This window comes from Clarias gariepinus, chromosome 9, assembly GCF_024256425.1.
Source record: "Clarias gariepinus isolate MV-2021 ecotype Netherlands chromosome 9, CGAR_prim_01v2, whole genome shotgun sequence".
In the NCBI taxonomy this organism is placed as follows: Eukaryota; Metazoa; Chordata; class Actinopteri; order Siluriformes; family Clariidae; genus Clarias; species Clarias gariepinus.
In genome coordinates this window covers 35376333-35392259 of record NC_071108.1, presented here as the reverse complement: position 1 = coordinate 35392259, position 15927 = coordinate 35376333, and the positions used below count along the sequence as shown (strand labels likewise).

Genomic DNA, 15927 nt, shown 5'->3' with positions numbered 1-15927 from the left:
TAGGTTACAGGATTTGTGATCAATTAGCAAAGCTAACTAATGATTTTCTTAAAAACAAACAAACACCCTATAAAACTGTTTATGAACCTAGACCAATCTAGTATGTGCTCAATCAAAATATAAAAAGCTTTTTCTTTTTGTTTTATGATAATCTTTTTGTTCTATGATAATGTTTAAAAACGGAGAAATACCTAGTTTGCTAAAACTCCGAGTTGCTTTACTTCGTTTGGCAGTTTAAGCCAAGTAACAGGTAACATCAAACATTGAACAAATACATGTTACATGCTTAGGTATGTATGTAAAGAAAGCATTTAAATGAATTTAAGAATTACATAAGAAATATTATTCATGACAAACATTTCTAATACTAATACTAGTAATACTTAAGCACTAATACTAATACTACTACTAACAATACTAGGCACCCCCATGATTCAGAAGCTTGTAGATTGATAATTTGAAGTCATAACTTAAAGTAATTATTTCCTGTATGACTTTATAAGTTTCACACTTCAGAAACCACACATCACAAAATTATCTGAACCTCATGAGTACGTGAAAGCTTAATTTTTCCTTATGACTCTATTATTGAAGCAATATTGAAACAAACCTCACTTTTACATAACATGGAGTTAGCCAGCTAGTTATAATTGTAGAATCACAGAATCAGTTACAGAATTTTTTTAATTAAATGCTGCTTTCATGTAAATGTGTCCCCTGGAATGGTTTGGCACTCTATTGAGGGTATACCCTGCCCATGCCCTAAGTCTCCTGGGATAGGGTTCAGGTCCCTGCAACCCTGTACACAGAATAAGCACTAGAGAAAATGTATCGAGAATTAAATGAATGAACAATTGAAGGTACACTCCTGACAAATATGTAAATTTTTATTATTACATAGACGTGCCAAATTTCTTTAGCCACTTAATAATTCATATGCTAGTCATGCATCCACAATATAACATCTGGAGAAGGCATACAGTACCTACTGTAGTTAATTTAAAGTAGTTAATTCGTTCAGTAATTTAAAATTATAGTAAATGTTAAACTTTGCTCTTATATTTGCTTTAATACCTTTTTACAGAATTTCATCTCAACCTGATGAAAATAAGGCACATGATCCATCTACACTGCGCAAGGATGACAAACGGTCAGTGTTTTTTTGAGACTCCATAGTTCAAGGTATTCAAAAACATAGCTGCAATTATGGACAAAAATCAGGTGTTATTTTTATTACCATGAGGACTGCCACACTATAACAGAAAATCAACAAATCAATAATCAAATGGTTTCCTAATAAGCTGTTGTGGGTTTTAGATCAGGTAATGTTTGTAAAAAAACTTCTGGACAAACTACATATTTCACTTCCTCTGGGAAGCCTATATTGACCATATACTGTAAATGAGCCCGACTTCTGGCACCTCTTTTAAACAATGTCTGGAATGACCTATTTTATTTTCAGAGAGAAATGCACAGGACAACCTTTTCTGCATTTATCCCTGAGTTTTTTTTTATCTTTGAACTTGTTTGACACCTTTTTTTCACAAAATAATTTACCTCTCTAATTGAACTCCACACTGCTATTATTTTGACCACGCCCCATTTCAATTAATGAATTAATTACACAGAATCAGGTTCATTCAATCATGACTGTTGGGTCTATTGTTTTCTATTACTAAATATATCTCTTATATTATAATATTATTTAAAAATAGACCCATCAAAGAGTGAGAGCATAGACTTTAGGAGGCCAAATCATTAAACTGATCCATTCATGATAAGATCAGTGAAGTTTTTGGCTTGCAAGTGGTGCACAGGGGCAACAATGGTCTTATTGTTCAAAAGCTTATGACTACAAGGTTTGTGATCTTTAATATTATAGTTTACATGTAATGAAGTTGCACAAGTTTGAATTTAATTATTATTAAATTCACAAAAATAATTAACACATAAGTATAATATGTAATCCATATATCTGAAAAATAGATGAAAAAAATAATAAAGAAATTCTGAATTGTGCTTTAATATCTGCTCATGTTTCTTTGCAGTGATAAATCTAAACCTGATATAGGGAAAGGATGGATCTCATCCGAACATCATGAAGATTTAGAAGGGTGAGTATTTTGTAATGATAAGGCCTTGTATTTTGTAATACAAAAACAAACTTTAAATCTAAAACAGAAATCTGATGTTGTTTAGTCCATCGTGTTTTAACCATTACAGCATAACTTCAGAACAGTTTGGCTGTTTTTGCAACATGTGACATCAAATGTTAAGCATCTGCATGTAACATGCAACTGTATATAAACAAGGCATTTATGTGAATTCAAGAATTACATACATTTCAGTATTTGTTATTATGTAGAGATTGCACTTATACTGATTCAATGTTGATTTGTGTCCTAATGCCTGCTTATACTTCTTTATAGAGATTCATGTGAAGAGGAAGAAAGGTCAGTGTTTTATTTTTTCCCCCAATGAGATTCCTTTATTAAAGCTATTCAACTTGCTATCTATCTATCTATCTATCTATCTATCTATCTATCTATCTATCTATCTATCTATCTATCTATCTATCTACCTACCTACCTACCTACCTACCTACCTACCTACCTATCCATCCATCCATCCATCCATCCATCCATCCATCCATCTATCTAAGCAATCCCATGCATAGTTGCACCATTCGTCCAAATACTATACCAACATTATATATTTAATAAACTTTTATCTGTAATAAGAAAAGTCCAGTTCTGCATGTCGGACAGCACAAAAAGCCTGAAAACAGGAGCAGCCCGAAAGACTAAAAACAACAACAAAATATAGCGTTGTGTTAAAAATAATAGCAGTGTGTTAAAAAAAAGTAAGTAAAGCTCAATATCCATATAATAACTTTTAATTTAAATCACACAAATGCATTGGACACCCTGCAAATTCTATTCTGAATCACAGCATGAAGAAAACTGTGCTAAATGGATTATTAGTTTACAGGAAGTGAAGTAAAGCAAATATTAGTCTGTTAAAAAAATAGCAGTGTCATCATTCATCTTTACAAAGTGATGAATTTACGTTTAATATTTAGTTTATTTAGTACAGTATAACCATGGTTTCTGAGAACAGCTTCACATCTGTGACAACTGTACTACACGCCACAATTCCACTGCATTTCTTGGTTTTGCCTCAGAAACAGCATTTTTATTGTCAGGCCACAAGTTTTCTATTGGATTAGGGTCTGGGGATTGGGCTGGACACGCCATAACGTCAATCTTGTTGGTCTGGAACCAAGATGCTGCTTTCTTACTGGTGTGTCTGGGGTCGTTTTCTTGTTGAAACACCCATTTCAAGGGCATTTCCTCTTCAGCATAAGGCAACATGACCTCTTAAAGTTTTCTGATGTACTCAAATTGATCCATGATCCCTGAAATGTAATAAATACTAGCTTGCTTTACTGTCTTTACAGTGTACTGTGGCTTAAATTTGGTGTTTGGGGCCTGACAAACTGTCTGTGGCCCTTAAACCTAAAAAGGACAACATTGCTTTCATCAGTCCACATAATATTGCGTCATTTCTCTTTAGGCCAGTCAGTTTGTTCTTTGGCGAACTGTTACCTCTACAGCACATGTCTTTTTTTCAACAATGGGACTTTGCGGGGGCTTCTTGCTAAAGCTTGGCTTCACATAGCCGTCTTCTAATAGTAACAGTACTCACAGGTAACTTTAGGTGTTTTTTGACCATGCTGGAACTGATCATTGGCTGAGTCTTTGCCAATTTTGTTATTCTTTGATCCATTTGAATGGTTTTGATCTCATTTGATATCATTTTAGCAGAGCAGCCTATCATTTTCTGCACTTCTTTGTATGTTTTTTTCCCATCTCTAATCTACTTTTAAATCAAAGTATGCTGTTGTTCTGAACAATGTCTAAAACAACCTGTTTTACTCTGATTTTCAGAGGGAAATTCACAGGACAACCTTTTCTGCATTTATCCTTAAATAAGGGGAATTTGTTTGACATCTTTTTTAAGATCTTTTTTCACAAAATAATTTACCTCTATAATTGAACACTCTACACTGCTATTATTTTGAACACGCCCCATTTCAATTAATGATTAAATTACACAGAATCAGGTGAATCCAATCATGACTGTTGGGTCTGTTGGTTTTCTATTACTCCATTACACCTACAAGTAAAATATTTACCATAAAGAAATGTAATTTCTCCCAAAAACAATTATTGATCTGGTTACTGATGTTGGACTGCTATTATTTTAAACACAAGTGTAGTTGCAAGCAATGATCATCGTGCCCAGGCACTCACACTTACATAATCAAGCGAGTTAGCTTCAATGTACCACTACAATTTATGCCATTTGCTACATAAATAAACACACACACACACACACACACACATACTGTACACACACACCCCCACCGTTTCCAATACTGCCAAGTCATTTTAATTCAAAAGGCTGATCAGTTTAAATAACTATTGTGAACTGCTCGAGGATCACAATTACACAATAATTAAGCACTTCCTCACAAGCACTTGTTCCCTTTCAAAAGCTACACTCGATGCTACGTGAAAACGCTATGGTTTGATGATGATCTAACTCTTTCATGGAATAGCCTTATTCATCCCATCAACTTTGATTTATTTGAATATTGTTGATGCGAAGGCGCGGTTATATGATGATGTCCCAGATAGAAGAAACGCTTGTGGGCTATCTCTCTCCTGGGACATCATCCTCCCTGAAAAAGCACACACCCCCCATCAAGCCGCGTAGACTGACATCTTCCCTGGTGGTTAAAAGCTTTCAGGCAGCTGATCAGGCTGGTGCTTTACTGCACACCATGGCGGTTTTGGGACCAAGGGATTGGATAGTGACAATCGATCTGAAGGACCCATATTTTCACATAAAAATATTGCCACAACACAGAAAATTCCTGAGGTCCTTCCATTTGGTCTAGCTCACCCTGCACATTCGATGACTGGCTGATTTTGGCTTAGTCTCAGGAGCTAGCGCTTCGACATCAGGATGTCATTCTAGCTCATCTCCGTTCCTTAGGATTAAGACTCAACGCCATAAAAGCATTCTCTTTCCTGCTCAGAACACAGATATTTGGGTGTCATGTAGGATTCGATCGCAATACAGGAACTCGTCCTGTGCCCAGGTGTCTCCTGCATGTGTCAAATCCATTTCCAACACCCTGAAGGAAACCTAGCTAGGCCAGAAAGTGACTGTTAATCACTTTCAGAGATTTTTAGGTCTCATGGCAGCTGCGTTTACGGTGATACCTTTGGGCCTTCTGCCCATGAGATCATTTTAGTTGTGGCTAAAAGCAAGGGAATTTTACTTAGGGCCAATCCCCAGGGGCAAATACGCGCCAAGGGCTTCATACCCTTTCTATGTGATTCAGACCCTGGTTTCTGACTTTGGGTCCCACTCTATGTGCATTTTGTCGTCGCGAGACGCTAGACGCTTTCCTCACGGGCTGGGGAGCTGGAGAGGCCATCTTCCTGCGTGGCACATCAATTGCCCCAAAATAATGGCTTTATTTTGGCCCTGAAACACCTCCTCCAGCAGTGGAGGCTACCATGTCCTAGTGTGGGTGGACAACACTTTGGTAGTCTTGTACATAATCGCCAGGGTGTGCTCGCGCCGCTTGAATAAACTAGCGCACCAGGTTCTGCTTTGGGCACAGGACGGGTTCCTGTCCCTCAAGGCGATTTACATTCCAGGGCACATGAAGTTGGGAGCCCTGGAACCTTCACGCTCTAGAAAAACTTTTGCCCTCAAGGTGAGGGTATTTGAAAGTGGTACATGGCAAAGCATGTAGACCAGTCCACTGCCGAATTGTTTTAGTGCTGGAGTTTTTTTTTTTTGCAATAAAAGTTGTCCTCGCGCTTTAGTCCTAGTACCCTCAGAATGTACGTAGCCGCTATTTCGGCTTGTCATGTTCTGACTGATGGGGTCTGGTTGACACCCCCTCCAAACCACTAGAGTCAGTGCCTGTCTGGCTTCTAACCCTCAAGATGTTTTTTCTTATAGGTACTTCTTTCAAAAGAATAGGAAATCTGCAGGCTTCCCCTCCCTAGACTTTGCCCCTGGGCTAGTCAGAGCTATTTTGCATCCTCACCCAGTTTTCCTTGAAGCCTTCTGTCAAAAATTGCTTTTTCAAATATTTTTGAACATTAGAAATGCTGACCCAACAAAAAATATGTATGTCGGTCCCTTTACCATTACCAAGATAATGCACATTTCTATTTTTATTTTTAGTTCTATATTTTCCTAGTTTAATTTAATTTTTCTATTTAATTTCTATCGTATTCTTTTTATTTATATTTATTTCTTATTTGTAAACTTTAATTCTCTTTTAGGGTCAATGGCAGTCGTATAATGCATTTCACTACATTTCGTACTGTGTATGTTTGTGTATGTGACAAATAAAATTTGAATTTGAAGATTGTCAACCCAAGGGCCATCAAGCTCTTGCTCCCCTCAACCATGCAGCGACTTAACGCCACGTTCCACATGTCCCAGTTATGCCATCTCGCCTTAAGAACATTAATTTTATTCTATTATGTCCTTTCTTTAAAGCCTTGCCATAGCAACATTGTTCGAAATATTACAAATACCTTTACATTTTACATCATCCATGTCTTGACATTAACCACCACAGCAAAAATCCAACCAAAAAGCAATTTTTTTTTAATGAAATCAAGCTGTGTCATAACAATATTTAATCTGTTCAAATACCAGCATAAGCATTTATATTAATGTAAGTTGGAGTTGTTAATGATGTTGCTAATGTACGACTAGCTAGTTGGTAATAAGCTAATTGGTTCTACCTTGTTTTGCTGTTATATCCAAGTAACATATACCATCATACTGCATGTTGAGTAAGTATATGTAACATGCTAAACAATGCAATTTTAGGAATTCAAGAATTACATGTAAGATACATTCTTACATGACAAATATTTCAGTATTTATTCTTATGTAAAAGTTGGCAAATTACTTTATCCAAGTAATAGTTTAGATACAAGTCATATATACAGTATACAGGACTACAGTATATACTGTATACTCTAGCATCTGAAGAAGACATACAGTACCAAGTTAGTTTAGTTTAGTTAAGGAAATACATTTTTCAGTAGTAAGTTTTAGTAAATGTTGAACTCTGCTCTAATGTCTGTTCATTACTTTTTTTTACAGGAGACCCTCTCAACCTGATGGAAATATTGCACACAATGCCTCTACACTGCATAAGGATACAAAACAGTCAGTGTTTTCCCGAGACTCCTCAATTTAGGATATTTTAAAAAATAGCTGCGATCATGGACTAAAATCGGGTCTTATTTTCATTACCATGAGGATTACCACAATAACGACAAATTCAACAATCAATAATCAAATGATTTTCTCATGAGCTGTAGTAGATTTCAAATAAGCTCATGTCTGCCTGTTAGACAAAGTGCATATTTAAGTTCCTCAGGGAATGTTTGCTTTAGAACAAATTTTATGTATATTACAAAGACTTTCCATTATTCAGTTTAATGGGCACTTGTGGCCTAGTTCTTTCATAAAAATTAAGGAGTTTTTTTCCAAAGGTGGTTTGCATTTGCTAGCTGTTCATGGAAACTTCTAACGTGCAGTCCAAAGAGATTTAATGAAGGTGAAGGAGGTCACCATTATGTTGCAATAAAAACACACTTGTCAAAGAGTGAGAGCAGAAACTTTAGGAAGCCAAATCAAGAAATTGGTCCATTCATAAAAAGAAAGAATTAACTATTGAGCTCAGCAACACCAAAAGACAAGACCACGGAAGACAGTCTAAAGGAGTTCCATCGATCATTGGCAAAGTCTATAATCAAAACACCAAATGTAAATAAAATAGTATGCAAGCTGGTATAGAATGGTAGCCTGCATTTAAGGCAACAACAAAAACATTATAAAATCACAGAACCACTATTATAATAAAAAGCTGAACTTGTATCAGAATTAAGGGAAGAGAAGAATATGTAGAAGGAATGGAAGGTCTCATGTTACAAAGTGTGCCACATTGTCATGGTTGAGGCATGGTTGGTATGGGTGTGCTCGGCTGATAGTGAAACTATCTCACTGGTTGATGGTTGTAGTATAAACAAAATAGTATGCAAGCTGGTAGCATTAAAGAACAGACAGGCCAGGTTAAGAAACAACATTTTTCTTTTTTTTTTATTGACTAGCTACAGTTATAATGGAAGATTGATGGTGAATACAAAGGGGTTGCAGACATCAAACAGTTCACTGACAGTAAAGGCTTTTTTCCCTCCAAGATTTATACAGGAACAAGAATATGAATTGCTTCGGTGTCCAAATGTATATACTAATACTTTAAGAATATAATACTACCTGTATGTAATTCTATAATTAGTGTTTTATAATATCAGATTTTTTTGATTATAAAGTTAAGCGAAATTTATTTTATAAGTATTAAATTTATGAAAATATCGGTTACCATATTTTAATATCTATTTATATTTAACATCACTTTAATATCTGCTCATATTTCTTTGTAGTGATAAATCTAAACCTGATATAGGGAAAGGATGGAGCTCATCTGAACCTCATGAAGATCTAAAAGAGTGAGTTTTCTCCGTTATGCCTTTCTTAAGGTCATACAAGAACAACCTTCAAGCCTACACAGAAATCTAATGTAGTTTAGTCCATAATGTTTTAACCATTACAGCGCAAATTCAACCAATATTCAAACGATTTTTAAACTGAAATCAAGCTGTGTTACAACAATATTTAAACTGTACAAATTTTAAGCTATTGTAAGAAAAAGCTCTGCCCCCATTTTTGGGCTTTGTAAAAAAAAAGTTCTGCCCCCTGCTGTAGTTTTCATAATACAGTACGTGGTACTGACAAACAGCCTGCATCCTTTGATCGAAGTAGGCGTGGTGGATTGTAAGACACAAGCAGTTTACTTAGATACTGTGGCGCAAGACCATTTATTGCTTTATACGCCAATAGTAGTATTTTAAAATTGATGCGAAATTTCACAGGGAGCCAATGCAGTGTAAATAAGATAGGTGTGATGTGCTCGTATCTTCTGGTTCGAGTGAGGACTCTCGCTGCTGAATTCTGGACTAACTGAATCTTGCTTATACATCTAGTTTATACATCTAGAACAACCTGATAGTAAGGCGTTACAATAGTCCAACCTAGTGGGGATAAAAGCATGAACTAGTTTTTCTGCATCTTTTAGTGACAATATATTTCCTATCTTGGGAATATTTCTGAGGTGAAAGAATAATATCCTGGTAATATTATCTACATGTGCTTTAAAGAAAGTCCAATTAAAGTTACAGCGTAATCAGAAAGCTTGCTTACAGCTGCTTTTCCAATTTCTTATGTCCTGCACATATTGCTTAACTTTAGTAAGCTGGTTTTGCTGAGACGTATAACTGTGTCATCAGCATAACAATGAAAACAAATACCATGCTTACGAATTATGTTGCCCAGAGGAAGCATGTAAAAAGAAAAAAACAGTGGACCTAAAACTGAACCCTGTGGAACACCAAACTCCACTTGAGAACATGCAGAATGGTCACCATTTAAATCTACAAACTGATAATCAGTCAAAAATCTCTTCTAATCTGTGAACGAAAATACTATGCTCAATAGTGTCAAAAGCTGCACTGAGGTTGAGTAACACAAATATAGTGGCACAACCCTGATCAGAGGCAAATAGGAGGTAATTAACTACTTAATAAGTTCTGTCTCTGTGCTGTGGTGAGGCCTAAATTCTGACTGATACAGTTTGTTTATGCTATTTCTATTTAGATATGAGCATAACTGCTGCGCTATTACCTTTTCCAGAATCTTAGAGATAAAGGGGGTTTTATATTGGCCTGTAATTGGACCGCTGACAGGGGTCAAGGTCAGGTTTCTTAATTAGGTTAAATAATAGCTGATTTTAAAGATTTTGGAACATACCAACTGCTAAGTTGGTAAAAAAGTTAATTATTTTCAACAAGAGTTCTGTTATTGCTGGTACTATCTGCTTGAGAAAATCGGTATAGGATCTAATTCACAGGTTGACGAAGAGACGAGTAAAATTAGTTCATTGGTACTATGACGCACTTTAACTGAGACAATACAGTGATCTGAGATAATTCAGACAGATTATATTTCTTAAAATGAATTAAAGTCTCCAGCAAGTAACACTTTGTCCACAGAAATTACTAGGTTTAAAAGGAAATCTGCAAATTTACAGAGAAATTTAGAGTACAGCCTTGGGGGTCAGAATTTATGTTTACATATCATGTGATCAGCCAGCTAGCTAAGTTAGCTCATTTAAACAGAATTGTATAAATTTAAAGTTCTTGTCAAATGAAAGCAGAACTATTAGAACTTTAACAAGTTTCAGGCAATTAAACATAGTACAGGACACAGAATACAGTATTACCCATTATTTATTTTTAAATTTGCACTGAAAGTGGCTCCCTTTTTTTTCGGCACCACTCTTGTTAAATTCTTTGTGCTATATCCTCACTACATCTTGCACAAAAATACTTTTCTCCACTCACGCAAACAAATGTTGACCGGCTCCCAGAGAAGCAAAAAACTGGAAGTGTGGGAGACCAGCTTCTCTGGGATCACTTCTATGCCAAAATTGCTTCCCATGTCATAAGTCGAAAAATCGCTGGTCAGGGCGTTCATACAGTATAGTAAGGGTCCACTGTATGTGAATTCAAGGAATATATGATATATTTTCAGCATTTGTTACTATGTAGGGGTTGCACTAAAACTAATTCACTGTTGATTTGTCCTAATGTCTGCTCATACTTCTTCACAGGGATTCATGTGAAGATGAAGAAGGGTCAGTGTTTTTTCCCCCATGATATTCAATTATTAAAGCTATTAAAATCACATCTATCTATCTATCTATCTATCTATCTATCTATCTATCTATCTATCTATCTATCTATCTATCTATCTATCTATCCATCCATCCATCCATCCATCCATCCATCCATCCATCCATCCATCCATCTAAGCAATTCCATGCGAAGGTCAGCCTAACCAAACTGTACTGATACATCTAAAATACTATGCACCTAAATCTTTATATATTGAATAAACTTTAACCTGTAATTTAAATAAAAAACTGCAGTGCACAACAAAATGGCACAGAAATTAGGACAATGTAAGCAGCCAAAAGACTAATAACAATAGCAAATACAAAGAGAGATGAGCGGATCATAAAAGAATTTAGCAATAATCACTGATTTAATAATTTAATAGTTCGCTAAATGCAGTGAATAACCTAAAGCTACCCTATTAGTTTCTGATAAGTGGGCAGAAAAACTAGATACCTAGTTATCTAGCTAATGTAAAATAACTGGATAATAACAACGGTCGACACTGGCTAGCATGAAATGTCATCAGAGAAAATATAGACAGCAGTCTAATAATTTTTATAATATATACAGTTTAAGGTAAAGTTTCAATACATAATACCAGATAGGTAGCAGGGCATTGGTGGCTCAGTGGTCTATTTCTCACCCACCATACGGAAGGCCTGGGTTCCCAACTCGTGCCACTTATGGTTGCAGCTGAAAGACCAACTAGCTAGGTAGTGAACTGAGTTGTTTTTACCTTAGCTGTAAAACAATTTAGCCATGTAAGGGTTCATATAAAAGCCATGCAGCTCTGTATTGAATATCCCCTTAACAAGATATTTTTGTAAAAAAAACATGCATGATGAGCACCTGACTTTACTCTATTATAACTAAATGCATTATATGTGAAAAACTAGTTAAGTAATGACAGCTTTCCTTTCTACTGCATTCACAAAATATGACATACTTGATAACAAGGGGACACTTTAATTAATAGAGATAAAATAATCTAAGTATAGAGTAATATAAAATAATAATGTAAATTATTTAAGTAATATAAATAAAAATATGTGTAATGTTAAAATAAATTACTATGCCTGTAATATGACCATACATCTGTTTATTTTTTTTTCTCGAAGTGGTGTACAGGTGCAAGAATATGAAAATTGCCTAACTGTTCAAATGTTTAGATAATGATTAATGGTGTTCATTATCAAAATCTATGCATAAAGAAGAGTTTCAACTTCATAACTACAACATTTTCAAAAATATAGTTTACCGTAAATATTTATTGAAACATATAGTTTTTAAACATAAAATGTCATTTAATATTTCACTAGTTCATAATACAGTGTTCACCTTGTGACAGTCTGAGTTGTACTTTAATATCTACTCATATTTCTTTACAGCAAACAATCTAAACCTGATGGAGAGAAAGAAGAAAGCTCATCTAAACATCATAAGCATGGAGAAAAGTCAGTGTTTCCCCAGAAACTCCTTTATTAGAACAAACTCTGAAGTTTAGACAGAAATTAGATGTTGTGTAATCCATCATCTTTTATCCACCACAGCAAAAATTAACCTGAATAATTTTTTTTATTGAGCTGTGAGCGATAATATTTCAACTGTACAAATTCCAGCCTAAGCATATGCATTGATGTTAGATGTAGTTGGTCACCTGGCCAAGTTATTTAAACAAATATAAATTGAAAGGTTATTCTCTTTTAATTGTTTAAAATAATGGTTTTAGCATGTTTGAATGTTTTAGCCAAGCAACATGTTACATTTCATGTTGAGCAACTATATGTTACATTTTAAACAATACATTATTGTAAGTTCAAAATTTACATGTTATAAGATATGATCTCGGTGGAATAGTGGTTGGCACTGTGGTCTTTTATCTTCAGGATCGAGGGTTAGATTCTCTTTGTGCTTGGTGGGTTTCCTTCCACAGTCCAAAGACACTTAATTTAGCTTGATTGGCTTTCCCAAATTTCGCTGAGAGTGTGTGTGTTTGTGCGTGCAATGGTTTGGTACCCTATTGAGTGTATTATGTTTCCTGGGATAGGGTCCAGGCCCCTGCAACCCTGTACACAGAATAAGCACTAGAGAAAATGTATGCATGAATCAATGAATGAATCTATAAAGATACATTCTTAACTGGCAAATATTGATTTATTCATTATTACATTGGGGTGCCAAATTATTTTAATAGTCACATACAATTCATTCATCTATAATATTTACTGTATAACATCTGAAGAAGGCATACAGTACCTAGTGTAGTAAGTTTAGTTAGTTTAAAGTGGTTAATTTGTTCAGTAATACAAGTTACACTAAGTGTTGAACTCTGCTCTAATACCTTTTTACAGAAGTTCATCTCAACCTGCTGGAAATAATGCACATAATACATCAACACTGCACAAGGATAAAAAACGGTCAGTGTTGTTCTGAGACTCCTCAATTTAAGGTATTCAAAACCTAACTGTGATCATAGACAGAAATCAGCTGTCATGACAAACTAAAGCAGGAATTCAACAAATCAGTAATCATTTCCTCTGGGAAGCCTACATTGACTGTATATATGAGCCCGGACCTAATAAAAATGTCATTCAGTTGACCAGGGTTCTTTAGGATACTGTCTTTCTTGGGGTTCAAATACACTATGGTGAGGTGGAAAAGAATCAGGCTGGAAAATATATATTTTTTTGGGCCTCAAAAACAAATTCCATTGTTCAATTGTTTATGACTACAAGGTTTGTGGTCTTTGATATCAAATTATATGTGTAATGAAGTTTTAATTAGTTTGAATTGACAAAATATGGCTAAATTTATAAACTGTACATATAATAATTATCTAACAATTTAACTGCACTTCGTATATTGGAAAAATAAACATTGAATTGCGCTTTAATATCTGCTCATATTTCTTTACAGTGATCGATCTAAACCTGATAAAGGAAATAAATGGAGCTCATCTGAACCTCATGAAGATCTAGAAGAGTGAGTTTTCCACCTGATATTCTCTTCTTAAGGCCATACAAAAACAAGCTTCAAGTCTACAGTAACTGTAAACAAAGCATTTATGTGAATTCAAGAATTACATGAGATACATTTCTACATTACAAACATGTCAGTATTTGTTATAATGTGGAGCACTAAGACTGCTTGACTGTTGATTTGTGTCCTAATGTCTGCTTATCCTTCTTTATAGGGATGAAGATTCGTGTGAAGATGAAGAAGGGTCAGTGGTTGTTTTTTTTTATCTTTAATTCCTAAATTGAAGCTATTCAAAATAACAGACTGCTATCTATCTGTCTTTAACCATGGGGAACAAAGTAGGCATAATTCTTACAAAGCTGTACTGATACATGAAAAATACTATGCACTACATTTTCATACTGTATATTAAATAAACTTTTAGCTGTGGATTAAACAGAAACGTTCAGCGCTGCATGTGATGCATAAAAAGACACAGACGTTTTAAGAGCTATGAAGAAAAAATAAAAGAGAGATGAGCGGATCAGAAAAAAAGGCAGCAATAATCACTAATTTAATATTTTTCGTCATTAGTTTCTTTTCATTGTTAGCTTAATGCAGTGAATAACTTGAAGCCACCCTATTAGTTTCTTCTGAGACAGCAGAAAAACTAGTTCCGTAGCTATTTCCTAATTACTAGCTAATTGCTAATTTCAAATAATGCACTGTTTGACACTGGCTAGCAGAAATTCAATTCAATTCGATTTTACTTGTATAGCGCTTTTAACAATTGTCATTGTTGCAGAGCAGCTTTACACAATTAAAAGAATTATTTAAGTTTGTATGGAATGTGAATGTGTATGAATCAAAATGATCAGATTGTCCCTGATGAAGGCGACAGTGGCAAGGAAAAACTCCCTGAGATGGTAATAGGAAGAAACCTTGAGAGGAACCAGACTCAACAGGGAACCCATCCTCATCTGGGTGAAACAGAAAGCAGGAATTGATTTGCATTCATACTGTGTGTTAAGTGGCAGGCAGTTCAGCATAACAGTTGATGTTAATTGATGTTAATAAAAGGAAATGTGCTGAAAGAAAAAATATAGACAGCTATCTAAATAATTTTATAATATAGACAGCCAGGGAATGTTTAAAAACATATTTATTGGAGCCTCTAGTTTATAAACATAAAATATAATAAGAATTTAAAAAATCCATAATTCTGAAAATCAAACAAACCAAGAAACAAAAAATGCAATATTTCAGTAGTTCATATTACACAGTTTTCACTGTAAGACAATGTGAATTGTGCTTTAATATCTGCTTATATTTCTTTACAGTGATCAATCTGACCCTGATACAGAGGAAGGAGGGAGCTCATCTACACATCATGAGCATGGACAAGGGTCAGTTTTCCCCAAACACTCCTTTATTACAGCCATACAAAAACAAACTTTAAGCCTAGTCAAAAATCTGATGTTATGTAGTCCATAATCTTAACTACCACAGCAACAATTCAGTCAATACTTAAATGATAAAAAAAAAAAATTAAATTCGAAAAATTTTAGGCTGTGTTGCAATAATATTTCAACTGTACAAATTTTAGCCTAAGCATTTCTGTTAATGTAAGATGTAATTATCTACCTGGCTATGAAAGTATAACAGTGCCAAAATTCCCTGCAGCAAAATAGCATGTTCAATTGCATGAAGTAAACAAAAACTTTTTTAAAAAAGTTTTTTATCTGAATTGAAAGAAATCCTTACAGCATTTACAATACTTGAAAATTTTAGCAATGCAGCTTATTGTGGTTGTATAGTTTAAATGAAAATGTAATTCAAGCATTTAAAATTCAATGCAAAAATATTTAGGTTACTAAATTTCTGTTCAAAATTATTTTCAAGTGTTAAAAATACCATCCTTATTATTTTTTAACCTCATAAATTCAGGTCAAGAAAATTCATGTATTAAAAGTCTTTACATCACAAGAAGAGCAATGGATTAGCAATTGCTGCGGTCCGTGCCGCTTTGTACTTTAAAGTGTGCCCTTCCTTCCTC

General features: G+C 34.7%; 1 protein-coding gene across 1 annotated transcript in view; it reads left to right on the top strand.

Moving 5' to 3' along the window:
- Nucleotides 1-15927, top strand: part of LOC128530626 (filaggrin-like) — a 113483-nt gene that overhangs the window by 6818 nt on the left and 90738 nt on the right. The window contains exons 5-15 of the mRNA XM_053504674.1: nt 1085-1150; nt 2049-2114; nt 2430-2453; nt 7216-7281; nt 8562-8627; nt 10847-10870; nt 12302-12367; nt 13265-13330; nt 13830-13895; nt 14107-14136; nt 15212-15277. The gene's annotated coding sequence lies outside the window, so the exon portion shown is untranslated. The remainder of the gene's footprint in view (nt 1-1084; nt 1151-2048; nt 2115-2429; nt 2454-7215; nt 7282-8561; nt 8628-10846; nt 10871-12301; nt 12368-13264; nt 13331-13829; nt 13896-14106; nt 14137-15211; nt 15278-15927) is intronic.